This window comes from Stigmatopora nigra, unplaced genomic scaffold (assembly GCF_051989575.1).
Source record: "Stigmatopora nigra isolate UIUO_SnigA unplaced genomic scaffold, RoL_Snig_1.1 HiC_scaffold_45, whole genome shotgun sequence".
Taxonomy (NCBI): Eukaryota; Metazoa; Chordata; class Actinopteri; order Syngnathiformes; family Syngnathidae; genus Stigmatopora; species Stigmatopora nigra.
Window position 1 is genome coordinate 47,753 of NW_027551624.1, and position 13,270 is coordinate 61,022.

A 13,270-nucleotide genomic window follows, 5' to 3' on the forward strand; every position below is an offset into this window, starting at 1 on the left:
GATTTCATATCGCCCTTCGCCCACATAATAGTTGGGCGAACGAAACACCAGACCGGACCGTCAGGCGAAAACTGAAGCCCAGCGCAAAGCCAGTACAAGCTATATCTGGAGGTATGTTTCCCCTCCCCCGTCAGGGAGGAGGCATGATATATGATCCTCTTGTTCTTAGAGATGTGGCTGCATTGACTGAACAACTCCTTCCTCTGGCGAGAGGAGGAAGTCCGATGCTGATGAAGTTCTTGGCCTTAATAAGTGGACAGAATTGTGCGCTTGGTGACATGACACAGGCAATATCTGCTTCCTGCACTCAACCTCAGGTACGAATGATAGAGGAGGAAGCAGCAACTATTAGATACCCACATGAAACTCCATTGTCCCAGGTGTCAGACGCCTTGTTTAGGGCAATTAAAAATACCTTCCCAAGACCGCATGACTTGGCTCGAACCGTGTCCCCATACAGTACACCGATGGAGTGGACTATGAAGAGTGTGTTAAAGACTGGATAGAAAGCACCGGCCGCCATCCATCTGGCAAATTTGAGAGTGAAACCTTATTCCGTCCGAACAGCTATTGTCGAGGGTCTTCCGGAACCTGTGAAAAAGGATGATAGGTCTGAAAATACAACTTCAGGAGCAGGCTAAGAAAGAGTGAGATCAATTTAAGAAGGAAATAGGTTTATTACCATACTGCAAAGTGGACAGTGAGAGCTCTTACAGTGGAATCCAAAAAGTAATTGATCAGTGTCGGACATTTGAGTCTTTGTGCTGACATGTCAACCCAATCACAAGACTAGGATTGAATATTCAGTCAGACAGTTGGGTGTTTATGCTGACATGTCAGCCATGAGGATGACTACGATGCTGTTATACTCACAAAAACGAATACAATATGAACAAGCAATTGCAAAGAGACGTTGTCTTATCTTACATATCCCTCCTGTTTTGTGAGTATAAACACATCGGAACCTAGTTTGTTAGAGACGCTGATTTTGAACGAAATTCTTCACAAATTACTTCAAACTGGAGTTTAGACCGACCAGGGGGGGGGGGGGGTACGTGGTGTCTCAGAATAGGAAAGACATATTAATCAGTGTCAGACAGTAGTACAACATCAGGGCCAGATTGGGATATGGATTGTTGCATGTGAATACGAGTTAGCATGAGCTGGGTTTCAACAATCATGGTATGTTGAGAAGCTGAGAAGCAGGGCAAACAACAGGTTAGGATAACTAGCATAAGAGCAATGACAGTCACGGACGGTAGTCTGTGTCCATGAGCCCAAGAGGAGCCAGTCAAGCCATTGTTGTTGTGGAATCGGATCTTTGGTTATAGCGTCCTTCCTGTTTGTTCTTCATAGTTTGTAGGGCATCGTGAACTGAGTAGGATGCGCCGGCAGGGATGAAGGCGTATCACAAGTGTCCCACAATGACACACACACCTCCCCACTGGGTGGCCACTCCGTCAAGAGCAGGGCGGCCCTGGAAAATCACCTGGGCCGTGGCGGCTACCTGGGCTTCTCGGCCTTGCCGCAGCCAGACTGATGCGCCGTCACAGACGCCTGCAGTCAATTGTCTCCAGACGCAGGGCATTCCTTGCCACACGCACCCAGGAGAACAGACCCATTAGGTTTTTGGAGGAGACTGACCAGTGTTTGTTTTTGAGGGGAACATCCGAGCCCCACACTGGATCCTCGTCGTGAGCTCCGACACTAGTTCATCAGCGTTGACGGTGGTGGCCAACTTGCTGAAGTTAGCGGTCAAAATCAAACGGTGAGGTCAGTCCCCACATGGAGATAACCAGCACTTTCTTTTTATCACCGTGACGAGTACCAGGTCGCCTGGGGACAGGCCATTCTGTGTGGGAGACCGAGAAGATGTCGGCAGCTCATTTGCATTCATCACAGTTCTTTCTTGGAACATTTAACCACTGAGTGAGGGAATCTGTTACTCCAGTCTCCTCCACCACCAGTCTGAGTCTTACTGTTCCATTTTTTCTTTCAATGAGTTCACCACTTTGGGGGCGGCAGGCACAATGATACCTCAGGTCGATTCCAAGATGCCGTCCCATAGCTTGGATCACGCGACTCACGAAGCGAGCACCACCATCACTCCAAATGACTCGTGGTATTCCATGGCTTGGAATGATCCTTTCACACATGGCTTTTGCGACTGCCGTGGTGTCCATTTTCTTGGTTGGACATATCTCAACCCACTTGGTCAATGACCACCAGACAGTACCTGTATATGCCAACTTGGTTCAGCTCGATGAAATCCATGTTCAGAACCTCGAAGGGATATGTCCATGTCTGCCTTGTTCCTCACTTGTGTCGTTCATTGCCTTGAGAGTTGTGTTCACAGAAGGTGAGAAAGTTTCTGAAAATGTTTTTTTTTTAAGTAGGTTTGGTGACCTCTGGGAACATGCATTGTTTGTTGTACTATACTGATCACCTCCCCCTACCCCCTGTTGAGACATGGCTTTTCCAATGGCTCAATTTTGCAATTACTTCAAACAATGATTGTGGGATGCATGGCATGTATAGAGGCCGTTCTCGCGTTGAGTGGCTCCTTCCGCCTCCCACTGCAGCTTCTCTTTTCTGGTCATTTATTTTAACCCTTTGTAATAAGGCTTAGTCTCAATTGAAATGCTTTCACCTTTTTTTGCATATGGAGACAATAAGACCAATAAAAATAGTTTTCAATGGTTTTGTGGCATTGCTTGCTGAGCAATAATCTTTCCAATCTATACTGGAGCGCCATCCCAAGTCTGAGCTTCTTGGCAGCTAATCACCTTTTGCTGTCCTATCAGCAATAATCATTCCCAAAGGAAATAGGTCGACGTCTGTTGATTGACATAAATTGGTGCTTATGCAATCCGTATATCATTAACAACCAAATAATTCTTAATATTTAAGGTCTAATTTTCAAATTACCCGTATATTGCTAACCACCAAAGGATAGGTAAAGGAGACAATGTTTACTTAAGATAAGAGCCATTTTCTGCAGGAACACTGCAGACAAAATATTTTAACTCCACTCTACTCTCCTCAAGTCAACTATCTGCACACCTTCAGCTGCTTTTGCTACACTTTCTTTTTGATTCACTTACAAAACTCTTTTCTTCAACAATTCCCTTTCTACGTTCATCAAACCTTTCACACATCCTTCTAATTGGTACAGAAACCATCCCTTTCCACCCATCGCGGCAGACACAGGCAACTTCCCACACTACGCATCCGCACATACCCCACATCTAGCAACCCCCGATCTCCACTCTGCAGTCTGACAATAAACCCACTTACCTTGTCACTTTCCGGATTAAGCACTTACTTAATAGTTAAAACAACAATTATATTCTAAATTTGCAGAAATTGATCTCTACTTTGTGATTCACCCAATATCTCTGAAAACACCAAGACCAAAAGTCCCTGACTCTATTAACAGACCAAGACTGTAAGTCCCCGACTCATTCTTGTTCTACTTCTGTTGGTTCTACCCAAAAACTATAATGTTCGACGCACGCTGGTCCCAGACCAAAAACCTATTATGTTCGACACACGCTGGTCCCGGACCAAAAAACTATTATGTTCATCATAAGTTGGTCTCTGACCGTAAACTGTTAATCCTACCGCAGTAGTAGCAAACTTCACGGAGACAAAAATCAAAGGGTGAACTCACAATCTTTCTCGTTCCGAACCTGCCCTAGTTCGGGGACCCGTCACCAGATCACCGGAGCGGCGAGGGAACGTCCGCCGGGTTGACCCTTTCTATGGAGGATGCTGTCGTCATGCTCCGTCGTCGCTCCGGCAATTGTTGACTATTGGGTCCCGGGTTTCGGCACCAAAGTATGATAGGTCTGAAAATCCAACTTCAGGAGCAGGCTAAGAAAGAGTGAGATCAATTTAAATAGGAAATAGGTTTATTACCGGACTGCAGGATGGTTGGAGAATGCTCCGACAGCTGTGAACCTCTCACAGCCTGCCTTCCTCACAATTCTCTTTGAATGAACGCCAGGTCAGTCTTTATATAGGAACTCTAAGGTAATATTTCTAAGACAGTGATGTAGGACAGAGCTTATGTTAACAAAACTTTGGGCCTATATGGTTAGACATTAGCAGGTTTAAGTTGTATGCAAACACAATGTTTTTATAGCACACACAAACTGCCACAGCCTATCTTATATTGCGCGTTTCGAACAAACAGTTCCAAAGCGAGTTGGCCATATTCCACAAATCAAGGAAACAATTGCAAGGCCAGCTAGTTAGTTATCTTACAATTCATAGTGCGAACAAACAATTGCAAGGCCAGCTAGTTGGCTTATCCTTCATTCCACTGTCCTAACAAACAATTGTAAAAACAGTTTGGCCACATTGGCTCGACATGAACAAACAATTGCTAAGCCAGTTGGCAGGTCTACCCCAATATGCACTTCTTCTGCTAACCAGAATTCAATGTGTTTTCTTAGAGATTTTTTTGTCATCAGCAAGATTAGCCTCATCATCCAGTTTAATTTGTGCAGTGAATAATTGCGATTTGTATGGTCTACCAAATTTTACCAGATTTTCACGTTGTTCGGTTGAACTCGTTATGTAGGCGCAATGATTTCCTAACGAGGTATGGAACCTATTGTCAATCCAGCCAATTATTTTGTTAACACAATTTGGGTTTAGAGTCCCTATATCCCGGGCAATCACATAATATATACCCCAATTTTCCACAAACCCAGCACGAAGCACCCCCTGTACAACCCAATTTTTGTTCAACTTACTTATCTCTAATCTCTTGGCTAACACCCCTACGCTCTCACCACTTATCTCGGTAAATATTTTCCCCATGAGCCGAGGAGGCCCCGCTATTTTTTTTTCACAAAACAGCACATTACAGCCACCTCACTCTTATTAACATGTTCATTCCCACTTTACACTTTTCATTGAGTTGCATTTCAATTAAAACAATTAAGGTTATCTATTCAAAACAATTGCATAAGAGTTAACCGAAGTAAACAATTAAGGTTGGAAATAAAAAAAACAACTGCATAAAAATTAAAACAAGCAAGCATCCATTTGCTCAGGAATCAAAATAATTCCGAGTCTTTTCGGAGGTCGATTCGATATTGCCACATGCCAAGTCAAACAATTGAGAGTCCTTCCCGTATCTTCATTGTGAACTTGTGACTGGGTCAGAGGTCAAGGTTTCAAAACCATTTAGTAGCCTTCCCAGATTCATGTGAGAGGTCGAGGTTTCAAAACAGTTTTGGCAAGTGGAACTTGATAGAGACCATTCCCCTCTGCTCATCAGGGCTGTAAGCAGATGCACCAAGGTGACCCTTCCAGCGTCAATATGCTAAGTTAAACAAAGCATTTCCAATATATAATAATGTATAAACTTAAAGAAAGCGATCCACATATATAATAATCCCAACAATCACTATAAATCAATGGCTCTGGAATTTCAAATTGTGCACTGATATCCCGAGTACAGGCATGCTCTGCAACCAACTTAACCACATACGTTTTGTAGTGGCACCGTTCCAAGACCATCCCCTCTGTCGAGACATAGGACTTCCCATGACTCAATATGGTGTCAGGAGCGGCTCATTTGCCACTCCTGGCTTGACGTCATTTCATAGCAGCTGTGGTCAATTCCTTGATTACATCCTGATGAGTTATTTAAGTGCGACGGAAGTGAAAGTAACCGTCGGATCGACTGCGCATTTCGATGACGTAACTCCCTGCGCGACACTCCATGTCATAGCATACGGCCCTACAAGGTATACATGCTTCGGTTATGTTACTTTGGGATATGCAAGCCCTTGTTGTTTTGTAAACTTTGTTTAGTTAGTTATTAAAACCTACCACCATGAGATCAGCCCTTCCCGTTTCTTCGTACGTTCCCGCGAAGGGGTTTAACTTCCCCCGGTCGCGACAGTAACATGTAGCAGCTCACCGGTATGGTGATGTACATTTTTTTCTCAGTGCTCCAACTTTCCCCATTCGCAGAGCAGGTTATTTATTCTTTCATGTCAAGTTTCACATTTGGAGTACTGCTGCTGAATTTTCATCCAAAAATTAATTTGACTAAATCTTTTTTCCATAATCGTCGCCGCCATCCCTGAAAAGGGGGAATTTGGAGTGTTCAACTAGTCTAGCATCCAAAATTTTGGGTTTGTGGGAGTAAATTGGAGTACCCGGAGAAAACCCACAAATTCTCGAGGACACCAGGAATACTCCACACTCTGGAAGGTCGGGATCCACCCGGCTTTCATTAGTAGATCTTAGAACCCTTTGGTTGACACGCTAACCACTAGTCTTTCTCATTGGGTCATTTACCTATACATGAGTGCCCCGCAAATTTGCATCACCGGTGTAGACCGCCATCCCCAGTGGGGCTTCTTGGCAGCTCACCACCTTTTGCTGTCCTATCAGCAATAATCATTCCCTAAGGAAATTGATAATTAACGTATTAGATATAGCCACGACACAACTACAAATAGAAATTTGTTTTGGGAGTTCAATTGCCACCGTCCGTCGCCCTAGTCAGTCAGCATGAGCGACTGCCATGCGAGCGGCTGTGATTCACTCTTTGTTTGCCAATAATGCAATAATGGAAAAACTGTGACACATTGAAACACACACACACCTCTACACAACTATGTTAACTGTTTGTAAAAAAAAAGTACCTCCATGTTTTGCATTAAGTTATACACCTCCGTTAATGCGATTAGTTCAGCTGTTTGTAAGTAGAATTGAGATGAGAATAGTTTTGCCTCTAAAGTTATTTTTAGTAAAAGTCAATATATATTGTATTCCATTTGAGTTTTACTCATTCCATTTAGTCTTAGACAACCCATCTACTTAAAGCATTACTCAGAGGTTGATAATTTGGAGGTGCTATTTTTGACCACAATTCCAGCAGTTCTTTGATACCATGAAAGGGTATTGGATATTGCATTTTAGAGAAGACTACCATTATTCTATAATAAGCTAAATTATTCCTCATTTGGTATCCAACGATATCACTTTTTTTGCCGAGACCCCATAATCTGAAAATATGCTGTAAGCACAACTTTATCCCATAGCAAAAACATTTTTGCACACACAAGTTTGATTCAGCAACCCTAAAGGCCAATTGATGTAATGTCTTGACGGAAGAGGCATGTACAAGGTCACGTAGCACTACCCTCCTCTGATCATATACCTTGTATAATACAACGTGTTGGGCCTTGTTTTTAGAGGCCTTCTTGTCTGGACAATCACGCAATATATGCCCCAAATCTTCACAAACCTACTATGCAGCATTTTTGAAAACCCGATTTCTGTTTAATTTACTCATTTCTTTTCTCCCATTCTCTTGGGTAACATTCCTACGCCGTGGAAGCCCCTCTTCTTTTTTCCACAAAACAGCATGTTCTGCTTTTCCAGCCTGATCAACATGCTCATCCCACTCCGCTCAACTTTTTTTGCATTTCCATCGCACCTTATTTTGCCATTTTGAAGTATAGAATGTATTCTTTATACTTTTATGCTGTATAGTCACTAGGATAGAATTTTGCAGAGCCTAGTGGTAAGTTTCCTTCATAACACCTATGAGTTAGGGGCACGTCATTTACTAAGACACGCCCATTTCTTTGTGTCACTTCGTCCCGCCTTAGGTTTGTACCTAGGTCACATGACCCTTTGTTAATAAAAGGGGCTACTCTGTTGGAGGTAGGTAAGGATTGGAACTGGTCAGGCAAGGAGAAGGACTCATCTCCAAGCGCTGGCTCCTCCCGACCCCTCCCTCAGCTGATGTCTTTGAAAATCTCATCAAGCCGACTCTGCGTGTGCTACCTCTGATCCGAAGTTATTGAATGTATATGGTTCTAAACCTGACAGCCATCAAAAACAATCTTAACATTTCCATCGCAAAAATATGGTACTCATGGAGCCGTTAGCTGCATTGCCTTTTATCTGGCTCCTGGACTCCCCATTAATGCTTTACGACTTAGTGCACAAATCAAACATGTAGAATCGTCCTGGGCTGTCTTGTCATCCCTGTGACATATGAAATATATTCTTTTGTACTTAAATATATTTTAGTCACTGGAATATAATTTTACTGACACCTACTGGTCAAGGCTCGTCATCACTTTTGTATATATCACCTCTTTCTCATTTGTCTCTGCCTACTTTTGAATAAAATTCCAGACAGAAGTAGGAGGGATGATTTGGCTTGGAGAAGACTACGAGACGGACATATGCAGTCTGTCCGCCCCCTCCCCTTCCTCCTCTGGGAGAGGGGGGACACGACAAGACAATGTAGCGAGCGGGCGGTGTCCATTTTGATCTGCCCTGCCTTTCCTCCTCTTATCAGCCTTAGGAGTCTAAAAAACTCATCTGTTTTCGATGTTTTACTTTGGATTGAATTGGATAACTTTATTCATCTCGTATTCGCTAAATTTATGTGTGACAGTAGCAAGATGGTGATTAGACAGAACAACAAAGCAAATCAAAGTAAATGGGATCATTAAGAATCACCAAATCAAATCATTAAGACAGAAAAGAAGCAAAAACACAAAACGAGCAAGAGTGGACGGAGCCACCGTCGCCGGCTGCCACTTGAATGGCGTCATCTTGGCTGCGGTAGCTAAAGCGGATAGACTCAAAAAGACGTTGTAAAGTTGGACAAAAACTGGAATCACACACAGGAAGTCTTTCACAAGACTGACTGAGATAGAGAATATGTAGAGTCACTCTTCCAAGGTTATCCGAACAGTTCTTCAGTAGTCCGGAGCTGAAAAAAACAGCAACACAGCAGAACTCCTCGACTTCGCTTTCGGCCTGGTAAGCGCCGACAGCTCTTCCATCTTATCCCATGATGGAATGGTTGTTCAGAGGCATTGGTTTTCTGTCCAGCTCCGGATTTCTAGCGGCATTGAGGTGTTGCTCCTTTTGCTGTGTATTGTAACAGCTAGTCCCATGTGTATGACAGCGTAGGTATGGCTGAAAGGTTCCAAAAAGAAGTAGCAGAAAGAAACCAGGCTAACAGGACAAAGAAAGTTCTAAAAACATTAAAATAAAAAGTATAAAGTAGAAAGTAAAGTAAAAAAGAATGTATTAAGAAATATTAAAATGTAATTAAAAAAGGATAGAAGGGCTGTAAAACACGAAAAAAACAAATACTCGTGGTCATAGCTACTGCCACTGGCTTCACATTTGGGCATTGAGGCCACGGGGGATCGAGGCTAAGAAACTGACGTCAGTTATTTCTCCATTTAAGAAAGGGACTATTCGGGTCTCGTGGCCACGAGGCTCAGTGGACGAATCTCTTTGGACAGAGAAAGCACCTAAAGCGGTAAGGCACTGGTTAAAATTAATTTGTAAAACAAGTCAGCATAAAACCCCATTTTTTAATCGTGAAAGAGTCGAGAAAAACCCTGCATTCGTGGGAGATAATTTGTGCATACCATTGAGAAGTATGTCACCCGCAAAAAATAGATGCGTAAGGTATGCAACAGCTCTAAACTTAGTCGGTCTATATCTGGAAAAGTTAAATTTTTTCGATTGCCCCACTAAGTGGCATCCAAGAGGTTGGCTGAGTGACGGCCGTTTTTACCTGAAGGCAGGAGGGAAGAAACCTCAGTGAAAGAGAGGAGAGGAGAGGGAGAGAGGGAGAGAGGGAGAGAGGGAGAGAGGGAGAGAGGGAGAGAGGGAGAGAGGGAGAGAGGGAGCGAGAGGGAGAGAGAGGGAGAGAGAGGGAGAGGGAGGGAGAGGGAGGGAGAGAGAGGGAGAGAGAGGGAGAGAGAGGGAGAGAGAGGGAGAGAGAGGGAGAGAGAGGGAGAGAGAGGGAGAGAGAGGGAGAGAGAGGGAGAGAGAGGGAGGGAGAGGGAGAGAGAGGGAGAGAGAGGGGGAGAGAGGGGGAGAGAGGGGAGAGAGGGAGAGAGAGGGAGAGAGAGGGAGAGAGAGGGAGAGAGAGGGAGAGAGAGGGAGAGAGAGGGAGAGAGAGGGAGAGAGAGGGAGAGAGAGAGATATTTAGACAGAGACAGAGCTAATTAACAGTATTATGACATATAGTTGATAAATTGTGGGTCCTTTATTAAACACTGTGTTAGGTTCATTAATAATTACCTTCGTCCGTAATTATCAATAACTGCAGGCAGACATCTTATTCAATTATTGACATTTAATTAAATAGAATGGATAACAGGTAAAACCTCAGAGGGGAGATTCAGCAAGTTTCTCCTACAACTTCCGAACGTCTCCCATAATAGACGTTTTCGTACGACTCTTATTGCCATGAATCAAAACAATTTACAGAGTTGTTGATCATTCCATCACGTATGAGTAAAAACAACATCTGGGACTACAATAACAATCAAAGTATTTTACCAATAACAAAAACAGGAGACTAGACCTAACAACATTTAGATTAGAACAATTATGCAACTTCCTTGACCTAAGAATCATATAATATAATCATAATCATATAATAATTACATAAAGAAAAACCCGAAGTGCACGGTTAAATAACAGAAACAACATTCTTGTTATTGGCAGAATAGCCCTGGCCTCGTCACAAAGGGACTACCAAAGCTCAAGGACCCAGATTGGGTGGATTGTTTGTATAAACATCCTGGAACAGGCAGTCCAGGTTAAAGATGACTTGGCGGTTATTTGTGACCTCGCAACACTTTGGAAATAGAAAGAGAATGATTTAACAAAGAAATGAATTAATACAACTATATTTATAATAGTAATACAGAATAAACCCAACATTCCCCCGTTTTTATAATATGTATGTTATTAATCATTTCTTAGTAATCACGAAATGGTAATGTCGGGTGACTGTGATTTTTCCCGCCTACTCCTTACTCCCATGGCTGGTCTGAAAGAGAAAGAACATAATTATATTCGTCCAATTGGTCCTCGGATTTACCGTAATCCTGGACCTCACTGCTTTCCCCAAACTTTAGAATTTGTAGGGGCAATTGCAGTAGTTATAAGTCGGCTTAGCAAGGAGCGCAAACAGGGGATACTACATCACCCACACAATGTTAGGATAGCGGAAATTGTGCCTATAGTCACCACGAAGGATGTAGCCAAATCTTTATATTTTCCAAAGGTCTTATCCCACCAATCTGACAATGCGGACGTATCTACTCCAGAATGCTCTTGCATATTGCGGTTCAGTGTTTGCAGGCCAGTAATGGCCCTGGTGAGAGATCCACTGGGTGACGTGTTGTTCGGTATGAAGGTGCAACATTGTTTTCCAAACATTGCACACGCCCCCTGTTTCAGCAAGGATCATATCCACCGCTATGCGATCCTGGAACGCCATCAGACTGGTAGCTGCCAGTTGTTCCTTCATGGCCACAAATCCCTGTTTAATATAATTTCCAAGTTTTGGACATTGTAATGTAAGTAATTTATTCTATCCACATTTTTGTTTGGGGTGATTAGAAGGAAGATAGACTCCCAACCTGCTGCGATCTGATTAGCCAGCTTATACTCATCTGGTACGCCCCGGGGGATGCCAATCGCATCAATGTATGTTGGATCTCCTTCCCTCCATGCCTCTCGACGATGTCGGGAGGGTCGACCCTTCAGCACCTCCGAATTCTGAGCCACCAATTGTATCTCCTCCACTGTGGATGGAAAAACAGACACCGGTAAGAGCAGTGAGACCAAAGTACCTAGTCCTGCCGCGTTTCGGCAGGAGTCGTATAATTTATCTACCACCCCGCCACCATAGGCCAGAACGTGGTATCAGGGGTGTAGTTTGTTTTAGAACGCCGGTACACCACGTCTCATTTATCGCCCCCAGCTTCAGACCATGCCCTGTAAGGTTTAAGCAGGTAAAATGATTAAACAGTGGAAAAATTGACTTCCTATTTACTGCGTAACAGGATAAATATATATTTTTTCTGTACAAGTAGGACACGTTTTTTTTCATTTGTAAAAACACTTTTCCCCGAAAGAATGGTGATTGAGGGAGTTGTAAGATCCCATCGTATTTTCCTTTGTCTGGTAGTTTATTCTAATCCTTTGTAAGATGGTTTAGTCTCAATTGAAACCATATGGAGACGTCAAACCCAATATAAAAGAGTTCCCTATAGTTTTATGGTATTGCTTGCTGAGCAATAATCTTTTCAATTAATATTGGTGTTTCCCGTATTTTATTAAGTCAGAAAGTTTATCTTACCCGTCCCCTCAATGTTTCAATTGAGACCACCCTTTTACCAAAGTAGCTCCACATAGTGCTTGCCTTCTTTACACTCCATTAACAGCGCCCAATTATCCCCCGTTTGGGAAATCCCTGTTTCAGAAATAAATTTCACAGGTTAATATGTCAGTCCAAGCTTTCCAATCTTGACCAATTTCTGCAACAAGGCTTTTCCCAATCTTCAATTTTTTGCTGTTAATGTACCACACATTTCCCACCATAGATTGACCCCTTGTATGGCAACCAGGACGTCGCCGAGTCCAAATATATATTTTCAATCTCGAATGCATGTCTGGAAATTTGATTTAGTAGGTAATGTTAATCAAATGTAAATGTGAATGTTTCTCGGTTTACCCTCCCGTAAGAAGGTGTATCCTCAATTGAAACGCCTCCGCCTTTCCAACTGGAGAAAACAACCCTACTGTGGAGAGGAATAGAATCACAATCATCATTAATCTCATTGCCCCAAAAGCAATAATTGTTTTCAACATGACTTTTTTGTCTTTGTTTCGGTAGTTTTCCTCTTGAAACGTTTCAATTTAGACAACCTTCTTACTGTGGGAAAGGTGCATCCGTGTCCCCCTTATCTCTGATTTTTGTCGAACTTTACACCATTTCTTCTCCCTCTATTTTTGTTAAACTTCCTCCGCGCCCGTCACCTATCTCGGTAAATATTTTCCCCATCAGCCGAGGAGGCCCCGCTATTTTTCCTTACCAAACAGTACTTTCCCGCCGCCTCGGTCTTAAATATATATCCCCGTTATCCGAGGGAGCCCCCACTATTTTCCCAAAATAGTATTTTTAACTTCTCCCCGGCCTTATTTCGCCATTAGTGTCTGTGGAACAAGCTGTTACACTTTCATCCATTCACATATTATTTATATATGTATATTACCTCTATGCATTAGTGCATATATTATCCTGCATTTTATGCATTTTAAGCTGGCCAGCAAACCCATATTTATTTATCCATAAATATAGCTGTGTAATATTTTTAAAGCGCTTTGTCTTTCCAATTTTTTCCAATCCTTACAAGTTAGACGTATTTTTGGATCGTCATCCAAACCCGCCTTA